The sequence below is a fragment of the Schistocerca nitens genome, chromosome 5, assembly GCF_023898315.1.
Source record: "Schistocerca nitens isolate TAMUIC-IGC-003100 chromosome 5, iqSchNite1.1, whole genome shotgun sequence".
Classification (NCBI taxonomy): domain Eukaryota; kingdom Metazoa; phylum Arthropoda; class Insecta; order Orthoptera; family Acrididae; genus Schistocerca; species Schistocerca nitens.
The window spans coordinates 361,112,877-361,131,756 of NC_064618.1; the positions used below are offsets into that span (position 1 = coordinate 361,112,877).

General features: G+C 41.9%; 1 protein-coding gene across 5 annotated transcripts in view; it reads right to left on the reverse strand.

The window, feature by feature from the left end:
* The window catches only part of LOC126259455 (alpha-L-iduronidase), a 231,075-nt gene that overhangs the window by 74,966 nt on the left and 137,229 nt on the right, over positions 1 to 18,880 (reverse strand). The window lies entirely within an intron of this gene.

Genomic DNA, 18,880 nt, shown 5'->3' on the forward strand with positions numbered 1-18,880 from the left:
AATTTTAAAAATTTAATGACACTGACATCAGGACAGAGAATACTAAAAATGACAAGATACAAACAGCTTAATACATAAATAAATAAATAAGTAAGTAAAGTAATAACAAAAAGTAGAAAAAACTGAAAGGTACTGATGGTATTTTATCTTTTGAAATAACCCACTCATTTCAGAAGCTTGGAAAGTGACCAACTGAACTTGCCTATGCAATTTAATATTTTTAGAAGACCATTTCCTATCAGTGTCCTCCATTAACCTTTGGAGTGGAATAATAGAATACAAAACACAGGGTAGCCAATTGTTCAATTGTTGTGACACAAGAATATTTAAGATATTATTAAATGCCATAATAATATCATATACTCAGTTATAAAGAAAAAATTTAAAAATTCAATGAGAGATAGATGCCAGGAAGAGAAATTCAAAAATTTGTGACATTTACTAGACAGCAGAACTCCAGTATTGGATATGCCACTGCATTACTTATAGAAAAATCTATTTCCTTATTAATAGCTTGCAACAAGTTATTTAAATTGCTACAACATTTTGTGGTAGGGTATATTAAACAAATCATATCAACTGAACCCAAAACATATATAAGAATATTTAATAATACTTATACTGTATTATTTTTTTACATGTCCATTTTAAGCTTTGTTTCTTGTCTTTAGTTTGTGTTTTCGTTAATCTGAGGATACAATATGGGAAAATAGTGACATGAAGATTACTCAAAACAAACAAACAATTGCAGTTTTAAGTTTCTCATCAAGTTGCAGCTAAACTCATTCAATTGCAAAATCTTAAGGGTCTTTGTAGTAGAATGTAAATTCTACTATGAACACTTGACAGGAAGTGTCACAGCCAAGTACAAAGAAAAAGACTGCTAAAATATTAAGGTTTCTGACATGCTCCTTCTTCCATAACAGAAAATACACAAATATTCACACAAGTGCAACTCACGCACACATGGCCACAGTTCCTGGCTCTGGACCCTAACTGCAATCACATCTACATCTACATCTATACTCTGGAAATCACTGTGAGGTGCATGGCAGAGAGTATGTCCCATAATACCAGTTATTATGGTTTCTTCCTGTTCCATTCATGTAGGGGGTGCAGGAAGAATGACTGTATGAATGTCTCTGTGCATGCAGTAATTATTCTAATCATATCCTCATGATCTAAGATTAACAACAATCCAAAGGAGTAGGGGGGCGGGATAAAGAGGAGGCATTGGGTAGGGAGGGGGGTGGTTAGCAATGTAAGGGTAGGCATGGGGCTCAAATGGCTCTGAGCACTATGGGACTTAACAGCTATGGTCATCAGTCCCCTAGAACTTAGAACCACTTAAACCTAACTAACCTAAGGACAGCACACAACACCCAGTCATCATGAGGCAGAGAAAACCCTGACCCCGCCGGGAATCGAACCCGGGCACGGGAAGCGAGAACACTACCGCATGACCACGAGCTGCGGACGGCACCCGAGGGGTCGGAGGGTGGGTGCCCAACCATGGACGTTGCTGAGTTTGGTGACGACGTACTTCCCGGTCCCCCACCTGCAAGGTATAAAGGCAGTGGCCATTGGTGAACTACTTGCTGGAGAACTGGGTCAGCTGCCGTTTCCCTGGCGGCTCGAGAGCTAGTGATCGGGAAGCCATCAACTGCTTGGCGGGACACCACATCCAAATGAAAACACATAACCTCCTTCCGATCGAACTGAGGATCCGGGCCCACCGGAAGACGGGAAAGAGCGTCGGCGTTGGCATGCTGTCCAGTAGGGCGAAAATGAATGTCATAATGGTACTTAGAGAGAAACAAGGCCCAGCGCTGCAGTCTGTGGGCCGCCCTATCTGGAATCTGAGAGGCGGGACCAAATAACGATATTAATGGCTTATGGTCAGTGATTAACTGTAACTTCATGCCATACAAGAAAGGGTGACACTTGGTAACAGCGCAGACAATGGCCAAAGCCTCTTTTTCCACCTGGGAGTAATGGGCCTGTGTGGGACTAAGAGTTTTAGACGCAAACGCCAGTGGCTACTCGGAGCCGTCCGCATTGCAATGGGCCAGGAACGCCCCCACCCCATACTGCAAAGCATCTATAGCCAGGACCAACGGCTTATTGAGGTCAAAAGTAGCCAAACAAGGTGCTGACGTGAGGAGGCCCTTCAATGAGGTGAAAGCTCGTTCACATGCAGGCGACCAATCAAAAGGAACACCCTTGCGCAGAAGGCAGTACAGGGAGCGGGCTATGGTGGAAGCCCTGGGAATGAACTGGTGATAATAGACAATCTTGCCTAGAAAAGCTTGTAACTCCTTTAGTGAAGCGGGCCACAAGAAGGTCGACAATACCTTGGACCAAATTTCCAAGTGGCTGGACGCCGTGCCGAGAGATGGTGTAGCCCACATACTCAATGGACGGTTGGAAGAAGTTCGACTTACGCAGGTTGCAACGCAGGCCCACAGACCTGAATTTGAGAAAGAGGGTCTGAAGGTTGTGCAAGTGCTCCTTCGTGCTGTGGCCTGTGACAATTATGTCATTCAGGTAATTAATACAATGAGGGATTGTCGATGTGACATGCTCAAGATAACGCTGAAATATCGCCGGGGCACTGGATATTCCGAAGGCCAACCACTGGTATTGGTAAAGGCCAAACGGGGTGTTGATGACCGCCAGCCGTTTGGAGTCCTCATCAAGTGGTATCTGATGATAAGCCTCCGAAAGATCGATTTTCGAAAAATATTGGCCTCCCGCCATGGCAGAGAACACTTCATCAGAACGAGGCAAGGGATAGGTGTCTACCATCAATTGGGAATTAATGGTGGCTTTGAAATCACCACAAAGACGTAATTTTCCCAAGGGTTTCCTGACAATAACGAGGGGCGAAGTCCACTCACTAGAGGAAATGGGAAGAATGACCCCGAGGGTTGTCAGCCGGTCTAGCTCTGCCTTTACCTGAGGGCGGAGAGCAAAGGGGATCCGCCTCGCGCGTAGAAAATGTGGGCAAGCCGACGCCTTCAACGTTAAGTGAGCTTCAAAGTCTGAAACACAGCCCAGGCCCTCCTCAAAGATATCCTTAAAGTCAGAGATCAAAGATTCCAATGATTGATAGGGAATGTGTTCAGAGACCAACTGTATGGTGTCTGTGATAGATAACATGAATGCTTGAAAGGCATCCAATCCAAAAAGGTTAGTGGAGCACACATCACTGACAACAATTAAAGTAAGAGGCCAAGTGACTGATTTGTGAGTAACGTCGGTAGTGAATTGACCAAGTAGGGGAATGAACTGTTTACCATAACCGCGTAGACGCCGGTAAACAGGTGCCAACGGGGGCGACCCGAGGCCAGAGTAAGTTTGTGCATTCAACAAGGAAACTGCCGCGCCCGTATTTACTTGCAGTTGCAATCGGCGTGACCGAACCGACACCTCTGATGAAACTTCCTGAATGTCAACGTCCATTTCCTCTGTACCTGCTTCCTTCGATTCTTTTGAGGCTGAGCGGCAAACTTTAGCAATGTGTCCTTTTTTATTACATTTGCGACAAATGGCCCAATGCTGGGGGCAGATTGTACCGCTTGCATGTCGTCCACCACGGACGCAGTGGACGCGGCCGCGCTGCCCTGAACCGCCGCGACGTCGCACCATGCTTCCAACTGTTGACCTGTGGCATGAGAGACTTCATACGATTGAGCAATGGACAGGACTTCCTCAAGGGAAGGGTCTTCCAACTGCAGGGCCCATTGCCGGACCTCCCTATCAGGGGCTGAACGAACAACGACGTCGCTCACCATAACGTGGGCATGCGACTCTCGCGACTGCTCCGTGACAAAATGACACTTGCGACTAAGACCGTGCAGGGTAGCGGCCCACGCCCGGTAAGACTGATGGGGCTGTTCCTAGCATTGATAGAACTCGACCCTAGCCACCACATCATGTGTGCGGCGGCGATAATATGAAGACAGCAACAAACACAATGCGTCAAAAGACAAGGACGAGGGTTCCTGCAACGGCGCTAGCTGCCGCAAAACTTGATACAGTGAGGGAGATATCCAAGACAAGAAATTAGCATGACCTACCTCCGCATCAGCAACATGAAAAGCTTGGAAATGCCGCTGAAGGCGATGTTCATATGCATCCCAATCCTCCGCCGTCTCGTCATATAGGGGAAAGGGAGGAGGGAATGGTGCTGGAGCAGACTGCATGGAGAGCAATGCCGGGAGCACTTGTTTCATGGTGGCCATGAGCTTCGTCTGCTGCCCAACTAAATCCCACACTAAATCCTCCATGCCTTGGAGAAGCTGCGAAACCGGAACAATGACGCAACACACGAAAGAATGACCCTACTCGTCGCCAATTGTGTAGTAACACAATTCACGTTTCCGTCACACTTAACATAGTGTAGCCCGGGAACTGTCTACTAGGCATGCACGATGTGAACTGAACGTGGCACAGCCCGTGCTGCCTGAGTTGTTGTTGTTCCACTGGCAGAGGGCGCGGCCGAATTCTCGTGTGTCCTCTGGTGGATGGGACTTTACTTGCGGCAACTACTGTCCGTGATGCACCGTGCCGATGTGCGCTTCCCGCGATCTTTCTGGTGGCTACTGCAGTCAAAAAGTTTCTAGCTTGAGATACTTACCACAATGTCTTGCACAAACAACAACACCTACTTTTATGGTAACCCTTTGTGGGTAATCAACTCAAATTCTGTAGCTCCAACTTCGTTAGTTTTGCTGTTAGGCTGCATTGTATACCATAGTGTAAGCAAAATGGTGAATATCAAGAGAATCAAGAACTGTCCTGTGATTGAATATCTTCATTTGAAGGGAATGACACCCAAGAAAATTGCAGAGGACATGTGGAATACACTTAAGGGCAGTGCTCTGTCTTATGCAACAGTGAAAACCTGGGTGTCCAACTACAAATGTGGAAGAATGAGTACAGAAGATGTGCCAAGGAGTGGAAGACCTGTCACCATAGCCACTGATGAAATAGTGACTGCTATTCACGATACAATTTTGCAGGACCATCAGACAATATTGAAGCACATTGAAACCACATTTGGAATATTCCATGGGTGTACTTATGACATTGTTGTGGATATTTTGGGAATGCAGAAAAATTCATCTCAGTGGATCCCGAAAGACTTGAATGCAGATCAGAGACAGGAGTTGTGCAGTGCTGTGAAGAAATCGTCCATCAATTTGAAGTGGATGAAGACAGCTGTCTTGCAATGTATATGAGGTATGGTGGGTTCACCACTTTGATCCTGAGACAAAACAACAGTCACAACAATGGAAACATCCTTCATCCCCAAACCCCAAAGAAATTCCGGGTGCAAAAATCAGCCGGTACAGTGATGGTATGAGTCTTCTGGGATGCAGAAGGGGCAATTATGGTGGATTACTTGCAGAAGGGTGTAACCATCAATGCATCATACTATTACACCCTCCTGCGGCATTTGAGAGAAGAGATAAAGAAAAAAATGCGTGGAAAATTGGTGCATGGAGTGCTTTTGCATCAGGACAATCCAATAGCACACAAAGTCCTCACAACAGTGGAAACTCTGCATGATTGCAGGTTCAAATTGTTACGTCATCTGTCATATTCCCTAGATTTGGCTCCATCAGACTTTTTTCCTTTCTCAAACCTGAAAAAGGATCTCAAAGGAGCACAGTTTAACAATGATGATGCAGTGATTGATGCTGTGAACACTTGGTTGGACTTGAAATCGAAGACTTTTATTTAAATGGTTTTCAGAAGGTATCTGAACATGCCAACAAATATATTAGTGTACACAGGTGCTATATTGAAAAACAAATTGGTATTATGAAATTTCTGTCATTTTTTATTTGTTAGGTTACAAAATTTTTTGACCCCCCCCCCCCCCCCCCCCTTGTACGTGATTCCAATCTGTTTACTGATTTTATATAGGACCAACACTTCTTAAAATTTTTAGTCAGGGCATCTGGCAAAATTTTACTTTCAAATTATAGTGCTGACAGTCAAAAATTGCATCAGACCAACAGTCAACCACTACAAAGATCATCATTGACGGTGCCATTCCAATGAAGCTTGTGCCACACCTCCCTACAGTTGCAAGGCACAAGGGCCACATGGTGGTTATGAAATACAGCTGCAAGGAACAAGCGTGACAGTTCTGTCTTGGGTTCCATCTGGAGAAGAGTTCAAGTTTCACAGAGTCATCACATCATCATTCAGACGAGCTTACGCTACGCATGTATATTCAGAGTGTCTACTTGCATCTAGTGGATAATTGTTTCTAGTACCTGCGTATCATGCAGTTCCATGTCTTCAACTGCTTCCTTCTTTACTTGGAAATCAAGAGTTATACTTCCAGAATGAAATTTTCACTCTGCAGTAGAGTGTGAGCTGATATTGTGATGGTTTGCCCGCTTTATTTCTTTGTTTATTGTTCTCAGTGTCGATGTACTGCATTGCTATGTTGTTGTTGTTGTGGTCTTCAGTCCTGAGACTGGTTTGATGCAGCTCTCCATGCTACTCTATCCTGTGCAAGCTCCTTCATCTCCCAGTACCTACTGCAACCTACATCCTTCTGAATCTGCTTAGTGTATTCATCTCTTGATCTCCCTATACGATTTTTACCCTCCACGGTGCCCTCCAATGCTAAATTTGTGATCCCTTGATGCCTCAAAACATGTCCTACCAACCGATCCCTTCTTCTAGTCAAGTTGTGCCACAAACTTCTCTTCTCCCCAATTCTATTCAATACCTCCTCATTAGTTACGTGATCTACCCACCTTATCTTCAGCATTCTTCTGTAGCACCACATTTCGAAAGCTTCTGTTCTCTTCTTGTCCAAACTATTTATTGTCCATGTTTCACTTCCATACATGGTTACACTCCATACAAATACTTTCAGAAACGACTTCCTGACATTTAAATCTATACTCGATGTTAACAAATTTCTCTTATTCAGAAACGCTTTCCTTCCCATTGACAGTCTACATTTTATATCCTCTCTACTTCGACCATCATCAGTTATTTTGCTCCCTAAATAGCAAAACTCCTTAACTACTTTAAGTGTCTCATTTCCTAATCTAATTCCTTCAGCATCACTTGATTTAATGTGACTACATTCCATTATCCTCGTTTTGCTTTTGTTGATGTTCATCTTATATCCTCCTTTCAAGACACTGTCCATTCCGTTCAACTGCTCTTCCATATCCTTTGCTGTCTCTGACAGAATTACAATGTCATCGGCAAACCTCAAAGTTTTTACTTCTTCTCCATGGATTTTAATTCCTACTCCAAATTTTTCTTTTGTTTCCTTTACTGCTTGCTCAATATACTGATTGAATAACATCGGGGAGAGGCTACAACCCTGTCTCACTCCTTTCCCAACCACTGCTTCCCTTTCATGCCCCTCGACTCTTATAACTGCCATCTGGTTTCTGTACAAATTGTAAATAACCTTTCGCTCCCTGTATTTTACCCCTGCCACCTTCAGAATTTGAAAGAGAGTATTCCAGTTAACATTGTCAAAAGCTTTCTCTAAGTCTACAAATGCTAGAAACGTAGGTTTGCCTTTTCTTAATCTTTATTCTAAGATAAGTCTTAAGGTTAGTATTGCCTCACGTGTTCCAACATTTCTACGGAATCCAAACTGATCTTCCCCGAGGTCCGCTTCTACCAGTTTTTCCATTCATCTGTAAAGAATTCGCGTTAGTATTTTGCAGCTGTGACTTATTAAACTGATAGTTCGGTAATTTTCGCATCTGTCAACACCTGCTTTCTTTGGGATTGGAATTATTATATTCTTCTTGAAGTCTGAGGCTATTTCGCCTGTCTCACACATCTTCCTCACCAGATGGTAGAGTTTTGTCATGAATGGCTCTCCCAAGGCCATCAGTAGTTCTAATGGAATGTCGTCTACTCCCGGGGCCTTGTTTCGACTCAAGTCTTTCAGTGCTCTGTCAAACTCTTCACGCAGTATCTTATCTCCCATTTCATCTTCATCTACATCCTCTTCCATTTCCATAATATTGTCCTCAAGTACATCGCCCTTGTATAAACCCTCTATATACTCCTTCCACCTTTCTGCCTTCCCTTCTTTGCTTAGAACTGGGTTGCCATCTGAGCTCTTGATATTCATACAAGTGGTTCTCTTCTCTCCAAAGGTCTCTTTAATTTTCCTGTAGGCAGTATCTATCTTACCCCTAGTGAGACAAGCCTCTACATCCTTACATTTGTCCTCTAGCCATCCCTGCTTAGCCATTTTGCACTTCCTGTCAATCTCATTTTTGAGATGTTTGTATTCCTTTTTGCCAGCTTCATTTACTGCATTTTTATATTTTCTCCTTTCATCAATTAAATTCAATATTTCTTCTGCTACCCAAGGATTTCTATTAGCCCTCGTCTTTTTACCTACTTGATCCTCTGCTGCCTTCACTACTTCATCCCTCAGAGCTACCCATTCTTCTTCTACTGTACTTCTTTCGCCCATTCCTGTCAATTGTTCCCTTATGCTCTCCCTTAATCTCTGTACATCCTCTGCTTTAGTCAGTTTATCCAGGTCCCATATCCTTAAATTCCCACCTTTTTGCAGTTTCTTCAGTTTTAATCTACAGTTCATAACCAATAGATTGTGATCAGAATCCACATCTGCCCCTGGAAATGTCTTACAATTTAAAACCTGGTTCCTAAATCTCTGTCTTACCATTATATAATCTATCTGATACCTTTTAGTATCTCCAGGATTCTTCCAGGTATACAACCTTCTTTTATGATTCTCAAGTGTTAGCTATGATTAAGTTATGCTCTGTGCAAAATTCTACAAGGTGGCTTCCTCTTTCATTTCTTCCCCCCAATCCATATTCACCTACTATGTTTCCTTCTCTCCCTTTTCCTACTGACGAATTCCAGTCACCCATGACTATTAAATTTTCATCTCCCTTCACTACCTGAATAATTTCTTTTATCTCATCATACATTTCATCTATTTCTTCATCATCTGCAGAGCTAGTTGGCATATAAACTTATACTACTGTAGTAGGCATGGGCTTTGTGTCTATCTTGGCCACAATAATGCGTTCACTATGCTGTTTGTAGTAGCTAACCCGCACTCCTATTTTTTTATTCTTTATTAAACCTACTACTGCATTACCCCTATTTGATTTTGTATTTATAACCCTGTAATCACCTGACCAAAAGTCTTTTTCCTCCTGCCACCGAACTTCACTAATTCCCACTATATCTAACTCTAACCTATACATTTCCCTTTTTAAATTTTCTAACCTACCTGCCCGATTAAGGGATCTGACATTCCACGCTCCGATCCGTAGAACGCCAGTTTTCTTTCTCCTGATAACGACGTCCTCTTGAGTAGTCCCCGCCCGGAGATCCGAATGGAGGACTATTTTACCTCCGGAATATTTTACCCAAGAGGACGCCATCATCATTTAACCATACAGTAAAGCTGTATGCCCTCGGGAAAAATTATGGCTGTAGTTTCCCCTTGCTTTCAGCCGTTCGCAGTACCAGAACAGCAAGGCCGTTTTGGTTGTTGTTACAAGGCCAGATCAGTCAATCATCCAGACTGTTGCCCCTGCAACTACTGAAAAGACTGCTGTCCCTCTTCAGGAACCACATGTTTGTCTGGCCTCTCAACAGATATCCCTCCATTGTGGTTGCACCTACGGTACGGCCATCTGTATCGCTGAGGCACGCAAGCCTCCCCACCAACGGCAAGGTCCATGGTTCATGGGGGGCTATATTGGATGAATAATGGGGCATAGAAGTCAAACATGGACTACTTTAAATGATTAGCTGACAGGTGCACATTTGCATTTCACAGTTGTTTACTTTCACAGTTCACAACCGCCCATATACACATTTAATATGGCCAGTGCACTATTGTTTAACTGTCGATAAGCCTCACTAATAGTTTTCGAGCAAACACCCGCATACTGCTTCAATAGTTTACTGTTGTACATCTACGAGCAGTAAAAACCTAACCACACAGTTCACAAGTCTTGCAGAATATTGCGTTATGTATTGAACAGACACTGTCATTGTTTTAACACACGGCCTAATTGTGTTCCGCTTATTTCACAGTTAATTTGATGCATTGTTGTTCTTGTTCTAACCAACACATTTTCTTGTCTGAAACTTGGCCATGGACTGAATGTCTTGGGACCAAAAATTGGGTCTTTATATATCCTCACAATAATAGGTATTGAGACTACTCATTGTCCAAATTTTAATTTATAGAAATTACAATTAAAACTTAACTCATTAAATTAACTGAATAATCATAAAATTGGTTCTTTTTAACAGTTTTTTCTACTGAGAGGGTTAAGCTGAATTATTTGTTTGAATTATGAAATTAACAAATATTGTTACACAAACAATACTTTTGACAAAACTCTTAATTACTTTGGAATTAATTAGGGGCTGGCTTTGTTAAAACATTTTCAAATAGAGCCAAATAAATACTTAAAGAATGTTAGTGTTTTGTCTTCCAAATGTTTATAATTATTATGGAATATATATTTGTTTATAAGTCAACAACAGAATTTAAGTTATGAACCAATTACTGATTTCATCCTATAACAAAAGATACTAACTAGGTATAATCGAAATAAATTAGAAAATCGATTACATACATCAAACAAAGCACAAATTTAGATCTGGTTTCTTTAAAACTGATGGCCAACCTACCTCTTTTATGAAAATGCAGATTAGACTCATATATGTTAATGGTAATTAATTAAGAACAAAATGAATTTTAAGGAGGGAAATGGGAAAACAAGAGGGGAAGTAAAATCATCCCAGCTTGCTTCATCACAATAGGAAATTTCCTTGTGGATTAAAATTGTGTGCAGGATCAAGACACAGACTCAGGAACTCTGCCTTAAACGGGCAAATGCTCTACCAACTGTGCTACCCAAGCACAACTCACAAGATGTCCCCACAGCTTCACTTCTGCCAGGTTTCTTTAAAACTGAGGGCCAACCTACCTCTTTTATGAAAATGCAGATTAGACTCATATATGTTAATGGTAATTAATTAAGAACAAAATGAATTTTAAGGAGGGAAATGGGAAAACAAGAGGGGAAGTAAAATCATCCCAGCTTGCTTCATCACAATAGGAAACTTCCTTGTGGATTAAAATTGTGTGCAGGATCAAGACACAGACTCAGGAACTCTGCCTTTCACGGGCAAATGCTCTACCAACTGTGCTACCCAAGCACGACTCACAAGATGTCCCCACAGCTTCACTTCCGCCAGTACCTCATCTCCTACCTTCCAAACTTCACAGAAGCTTGTAACACCAAAAATGCAGGGTGTGTGGCACCTGCTACTAATATATAATTTTTTTTTGCTGAATTGTATGTAAATATTTGTAATTTAAATGCTTTCTTTTAATAAGTGAGGACATTGTTTCACTGTATGTGTAAATTTTGGTAGAAGTCTGTTGACATTTCATTGTATTTATCTTTGTCTTACTGTGAGTCTTGCTCAGGTAGCTCAGTTCATAGAGAATTTGTCTACAAAAGGCAAAGGTCTCGAGTTCAAGTCTCAGTCTGGCACACAGTTTTAACCCACAAAGAAGTTTTAAGAGTTATACTTGTGTACATAATTCCATGTGTGGTTAACTCAGTTACAGCAATGGATTGCTACAAAGATAATTGTATTTCAGCATTAAATAAATAGTTATATTATCTGGCTATTAATTCAAATTAATTTTCTGTTTGTCCACCTAGGTGCACCAAAGGAGAATACTTTGTACTAATTTGTCACCTTTTTCAGTCTTGTTTTGTGTGTTAGTTGGGTAAGAGTGAATATTATATCTGTCACCACCCCTGTGCCAGGCTTGTTATCAACCAAAATTTTACAGTTATGGGGACAGTGTATTGACCAGTTATTACAAACACTATATTCACATTCAACCAGTGGAGCAAGTTCCTCAGGTACCTGAGTTCCAAAGTTTGTGGGGCAAAGTGAAAACTGGGCAGAACATGTGGCCCAGCTTAGAGCACACATCCATGCCTCCATCACAGGTAACCAGCACATTTTTCATTTGTTGTTCACAGCAGATGCAGAGGTGTTCCATTTGGCACTCAAATTATTCCAAGATTTTCGTCCTGACAAAGTGCCTTATGGTGAACTAGTGTCCAAACTGTCTAATCATTTTGAATTTCAAGTACATGTAGGAGGTGCTAGGTATACATTCTTTTGGCTCAAACAGAAGTTTGAGCAATCCTATAAACAGGTTAACAAGACAGAGCAAGTTCAGGTGTTCCTGTGGCTTAAGTTATAGTGATGTAATGCTTCAACATGCTATCATTCATATTGTTTTACATGCATGCATTCAGGCCTTTATTCTGAAGCTTCCTAACCCCAAACCCAGACTTGAAAACTGTGTTGTCAATAATTGAGTCTCAGGAATAGCAGACATTGCTGAACTTGACAGGGGAGATACACCTATTTTTATGGTGAAGAGTGAGCAACTTCAGGCATCAGCCTCCACCCCCATCTCCCCCACCCACATGCTCAGGGTGGAGTCCCTCTGTTGGTGCACAGTGCTGCACAAACACGGAAGCGTTGCTCACATTATTATAGTGCACAAGACAGGGCACAGAGTCCTTTCCAGCAGGCAAAGTGTTTCACAGGCGACAAGCAGGCCACATCCAACGTGTCTTCAGCAATCTGGTGCCATGCAGTTTTCAAAGTCAATGCCAGACTCTTTCCCACAGGACATGTATGTGAACACAGACATGTTGGTAGTTCAACCTGATTACTAGGACAGTCTTCAGTTATCCACAGGCAGTCTAACAAATTGTTTGTACATTTGCATGTGGCAAATCAGAATGTGAAGTTTCAGTTAGACAATGGGGTGACTGTTACACTGCTCATCCACATATAATACGAACGTTCAAGTAGACTGTAGCTCCAGCAGCCAAGTGCCATGCTATCAGCATTTACTGGTCACAATACTGCTGTTTTAGGTGAGTGTAGTTTGCCTGCTACTTTCTGTGGTTCTATGAAAACAGTTTCTCTTTCATGTCCTATCTTCACAAGACAGTACAAACATTTTTCAAATGGATAGTTTTGATTTATTTGGTTTGACAATTCAAGGGAATGTGTTGCAAGTAAATTCAGCTTTGCCACTTGCTAGCATCAATGCATTGTTTGACATGTACAGTTCTTTGTTTGATCATGTCATCAGTGCTTGAGGCCCATGTTATATAAAAAGCTAATGTACAGCCAACATTTTTTCAAGCTCAACCTGTCCCAGATGCTCTATGGAACCTGGCAGCAGCAGAACTGCAGTGTTGGCAAGCTATGTCTGCAAAGCACTGAACATCCCCTTTGGTTGTTCTACCAAAGCCAGTGGATCACCTAAGACTGTGCACTTTAAAAGCTACTGACAATCCACAAACTGTTGTTCCTTCTTTTTTTTTCAAAAATTGACATAAAGGAGGCATAATGCAACTGCCTTTGGAGGCAGCATCCAAAAAGATTTTTGTGATCAACACCCATATGAATCTGTTTCAGTGTCATTGGTTACTGTTTGGTAGTGCAATGGTCTCAGCAGTATTTCAGAGGTACTTGGAGCAACTTACTTCACAAGCACCATCATTTGCTAATTACTTGGCTGACACAGTCGTCTCTGGCTGTATGCTGGATGAACATTTGTAGAACCTCGAAGCAGCATTCAAAGTGTTATCGAAGGAGGGTTTAAAGAGTAACCATTCCAAATATTCATTTTTTAACACAGAAATAGAGTGGCTGGATCATGTGATTAATGCGTGTGACATTCATACATCTTGCTGACATTTGTGTGTGATTAGTTATTTGCCTGCCCCCACAAATGTGGCAGAACTACAAACAGTCATGGGAAAATTGACATCTTACATTTGTTTCATACCTAATGCTCATCACATCGTTGCTCCACTGAATCATTTTCACTGCAAGGGCATTCCTTTTGTTTGGTCTAGTGTGTTGTTTATTAGAGTTACCCTCAGGCATTAATACCGTTAAAGCAATGTATCCATGTAGTATACAACATATATTCAGAGCAAGGAACAATTAATTACTACAAAACAAAGAATAAACATATGTCAATGAACACATCACCAAGAATAAATACTTCAAGCACTGAGTGATGCCAGTATACACATCACTGTAACATACAATCCCTACATGTGATTCTCAGATCATTTTTGAGTGCTTAAAGGGTTCACTACTAAGTGATTAAGTGACCAGTGTCTTATACACCTTGACTCCTCCAATCCTATTATTCTTACAGTGAACTCCTCCTCTTATGGTATTGGTGCAGTGTTGTAACACTATGTGGGCTCCACAGACAGGCCAACTGCCTTTGCATCAAAGACACTGAATAAGGAACATTTCAGTTACAGACAGCTGGTAAAAAAAGCCTCTGTCTATCATTTATGGGGCTACTCAATTCCATCAACACTTATACAGACACCAGTTTTACTTGATTATGGACCACAGGTTGATGATGGCCTCGTTTGGTTCCTCACAACCTGTCCTACCTCATACAGTGCAGAAATTAACTGTGGTGGGCCCTATTGTTGTCTAATTACCAATATGAGTTGACATATGAGCCTACCACTAAGCATTGCAATGCTGACCTACTGTTGTGCCAATCAGTAAACTCCAATGCCAACTTGGATTCATTGGAGGACTTGGGTTTCCATATTGACTCTCAGAAGATGCTCATGTTGAAAGATTTTCTGGTGACTTTTCATTGAGTGGCAGTGCAACGGCATTGGCCCCAGCTTTGAGTGGGGTTCTCGATTTTGTTTGCCATGGGTGGGCTCATAGAATTGTTGTATCTGCCACATTACAGTACACCACCACTTTGCACATGGTCAAGTCATTTCAGTGCAGATGGTTATTCTCCTCCTTCATACAGAAAGTGGAGATGCTTGTGTAATGGTTCCTCAATCCCTCTAGCAGGAAGTACTCAAACTGTTACAAAGGGGTCATTAGGGTGTCATCTGGACCAAACAGTTAGCCAGGCGCCATTGTACATGGCCGGAGACGAACTCTCAGAGAGAGACAATGACTTACAGTATTCTATGTGAGCAGGGCATCAGGCCACTCCTGCTCAGCATTAATTTCATTGGCTATGCCCTGCTGGACCATGGCAGCAGCTGCAAATTGACTTTTCTGGTCCATATTGGAATACCCACTGGTTACTGGTGGTGAACACTTACAGCAAATTCCCCTTCATCAAACCCATGACCTCCACTATGTCTGTGAGTACTGTGTTGGCCCTGACTTCAATTTTTTGTAATGAAGGTTTGCCAGAAGTAACAGTGTCTGATAATGAGCCACAATCCATGTTACATAAGTCTGAACAATTTTGCAGTGATAGTGGCACACAGCATATCCTCACAGCCTTCTCCCAACCACAGTCCAATGGCGATGTGGAACAGTTTATCAGAACGTTCAAGTCATAGATGGACAAGTTGTGGGCCACTCACTCACAGGACCAGGCCCTCAAAATCTTTTAGTCATCTTGCTGTTCCTTGCCCAAGGAGGCAAGTCACCAGTGGAACTCCTGCATGGTCATTGCTCCATCTCCTGTGTCCACCCAAACTGATCTCTGTCTTGCTGCCTACTTCTAAATTTTGCCCTAAGCAACTGCTTGTATGGGATCTTTGGCAGGCATCACGGATTTGAATGTGGTATGATGTCTGAGGTGCTTTTGCAGTTCAATGGGGCTGCACTGGCAGCATCAAAACCAGCTTAGGCGTGTTACTTCTCAAGATTCTGCAACTCCGTTTATGTTCACAGACCCAGATTGTTCCCAGGGCCTGTAGCAGCTGCTGTCACGTATACAGTTGCCACCTGCCATAGCATGGTAATCTCCTCAGCTGGGGACATCTATGGAGGCCGATCTGCAGCTGCCTCCTGTGCACAACCACAATGGCAACCTTGTGCCACAGCCAGCAGAGGAGTTGCCTCCAGTCATCCGGTTGGGCACCTCAGAAAGTTTTATCACTGTCTTTGATGCCCCATCTGCATCAGTGCCCTTGTCTCCACCTACAAATTCTGGTGCACACCCTGTGGTTGGTTTTTGGGTTAGTGTTTCTGGCCATGTTTGGGGCAAATGTCAGATTGTGGATAGGTGCTTGGTGCCAATTATAGTCTCGGCTCTTGTCCTGCAATTGAGTTGGCATTCCATCCTCCTGCCTGCCATTGTGCTCCACATCCATACACTACACCCATGCAGATGTTAAGGGAGAAAGACTGTCAATCACTGACTACATCACACCAGCTGTCACAAAGATGGTGCATATCCCTACAGCATTACTGATGGCACCAATCCAGATGAGCCTTGTCCCATGTGCCCTGAGAGTTCTGAGGCACCACTGCTGCATAGCATTTATGAAATATGGTCACAAGGTACAAGTTCCTTCTTGGGTTCCAATTGGAGAAGAGTTCAAGTTCCACAGTCATCATGTCAATGCTCAGTCAAGATTATGTCAAACTTGTATATTCAGAGAGTTTATTTCCATCCAACAGACAAGTGTTTGTAGTAACTTCAGTTAGAACATTGTGAGTTTCATGCCTAAAGACTTGGCTTCAGCTGCTTCCCTTTTTATTTGAAAATCAAGGAGAATACATCATAAATTCACTGAATGCTTCTTGTATTGCTCTATTTATGCTCACTTTGGCTACATTCAGCTTTTATTTGCCTACTACACTTTCACTTCATTTAAATCAGGACTAAGACTCTGCTTCCGCAGCAAGTTTCTAACAAAGGTATTGAACTGCAGTGGGTCTTCACCATCTCTCACAACCTTATTTAACGCATAGTTGTTATAAGACACAATGGTCCATTACTTTGTGTTTTATACATTTGTGATCCACATATTTGTTTTCAGAGTGAAATATTGAGTTGAATACTTGTATCAGATCTCAACTGGTCTAATTCTACCTGTGCTACCGCCAGATCAGAAATGAGTTTAAGATAGCTTGTTCCCTCTCCATAACCATGGTATGATATGCACAGCTACTATAGTACCAAAGGCTACTCACATTTTGAATCAAGCTGCTTGCTTCACAGCATCCAGTATGAAAAAACTGAAACATTTCTATATACTCTCTTCTACACTGTTGTGACAGTTTTTAGTTCAGAAAGATTATTTAGTGATGGCTGTTCAACAATAAATTATGATTAAAAAGTTTCCAATTACATATGACATTTTCCAAAAGTGATTGAGCTAGTGCTACGGCACAGACTGAGACTAGGTTAAGTTGCACTTACTAATCAAGTAGTTTCAGTAAAACATAGTAACACAATTAGTTACTCTTTATCACCTGTGCAGAGTCTGTCCCATCTGCCTGTGACATCAGCATCCCACATGACGGAACAGTGATGCAGGATGCCTTAATCACAGTGGGTGAAATCAGAGGAAATGTTTATGGTATGACATAGGTTACTGTCAAAGATGAAAACACAGCCTCATGTCTTAGCCACTGGACATCAGGGCCCACTGCCAAAGTACTGTGGATCGACAGCAGTGCCAGATGTCACAATCAACAAGCAGACTATTTTCCTACACCACTCACGTTATCAAAAATAGTCCCAGAAGAGCCATCCATCAATCGCCCTTATAAGCTGGTTCACCACCGGCCAGAAGGACATTCGACACAACACGCGGACTTGTAGAGATATGCCAGCCCAGCTGCAACATCCATGCACCTCACCTGCTGGTAGTCCCAGATCATCAGGAGAGGTCCCGGACTTGTAGGGATCTGCCAGCCCAGCTGCAACATCCATGCACCTCACCTGCTGGTAGTCCCAGATCATCACGAGAGGTAGCTTTGGACTGTGACTCAAGAGTGTTGTGTAATAGTGGTCTGGCCTCCCTGGACAGCTTCATGGTAATGCTGTGCCGACCACTCTCTAGTAGTTTTGTTTCCGTCTTTTCTTTGGTGGACTTTCTCAAGCGAGAGACTTGTGTGAAAAAGATTTTATTATGTTGTTCTTCTGTTATAAGATCCAAAGTGGGATCCATACTTTGTTTCCTGCTTAAATTTTGTTTTGTTTCAACTACTTTGTCAACATCAGCTATTTTTTTGTTCACTGTTTTTTTTTTTTTTTTTCCAATAAAAACAGATAGAGGAATATCATTCTCATTTTGTCCCTGCTGCTGCGGATACAGCAGAATACATTGAAGAAAAGCTCATAATTACTCTTTATATAATACTGCCTACTGTTTACCACAATTACTACAGCATGTAGTTTTGCCTACACTGAAAAAGAAAGGGAAAAATTCTGTAGATATCTTGGTATCCAGTACTCTTACAAAGACAACTGAAACTTACTGATTCACTATATGCAAACCATTTCTCTCGATTACACACCATTGTTGAGATCAACCACTTACACATGTAAAAAAACTGTATAAAAAATGACACACACGGATAGTAGTTTAACTGCAACATTTATTTCTGCACGGAGCACTAATGAATATGACATTAAGTATAATACACACAGAAAATATATTCTGGAAAATTCTTCCTTAATTTAACAATGATTTGAATTTTCTAGCTGTAGACTTGCATTTTGGATGAGCATTTGACATGCCATGCTGAAGTATATAGCAGTAGACAGTCAACATTTCAATCCTCTTTCAGTCCTGCGGTGTAACCACATCACCGACATGTGCTGATGAAAATAATTATCATGTTCATCACTGACTGAAACTAGGTTATAGGACAACCAGTCAAGATGTGGGATGACGAGAAATTTTAAGGTACATCTCGCAACCCATTTGTCTGCACATAATATAAATCATGAATATGATATATTGAACATGGAACTAAGTAGCTTACAGTTTTT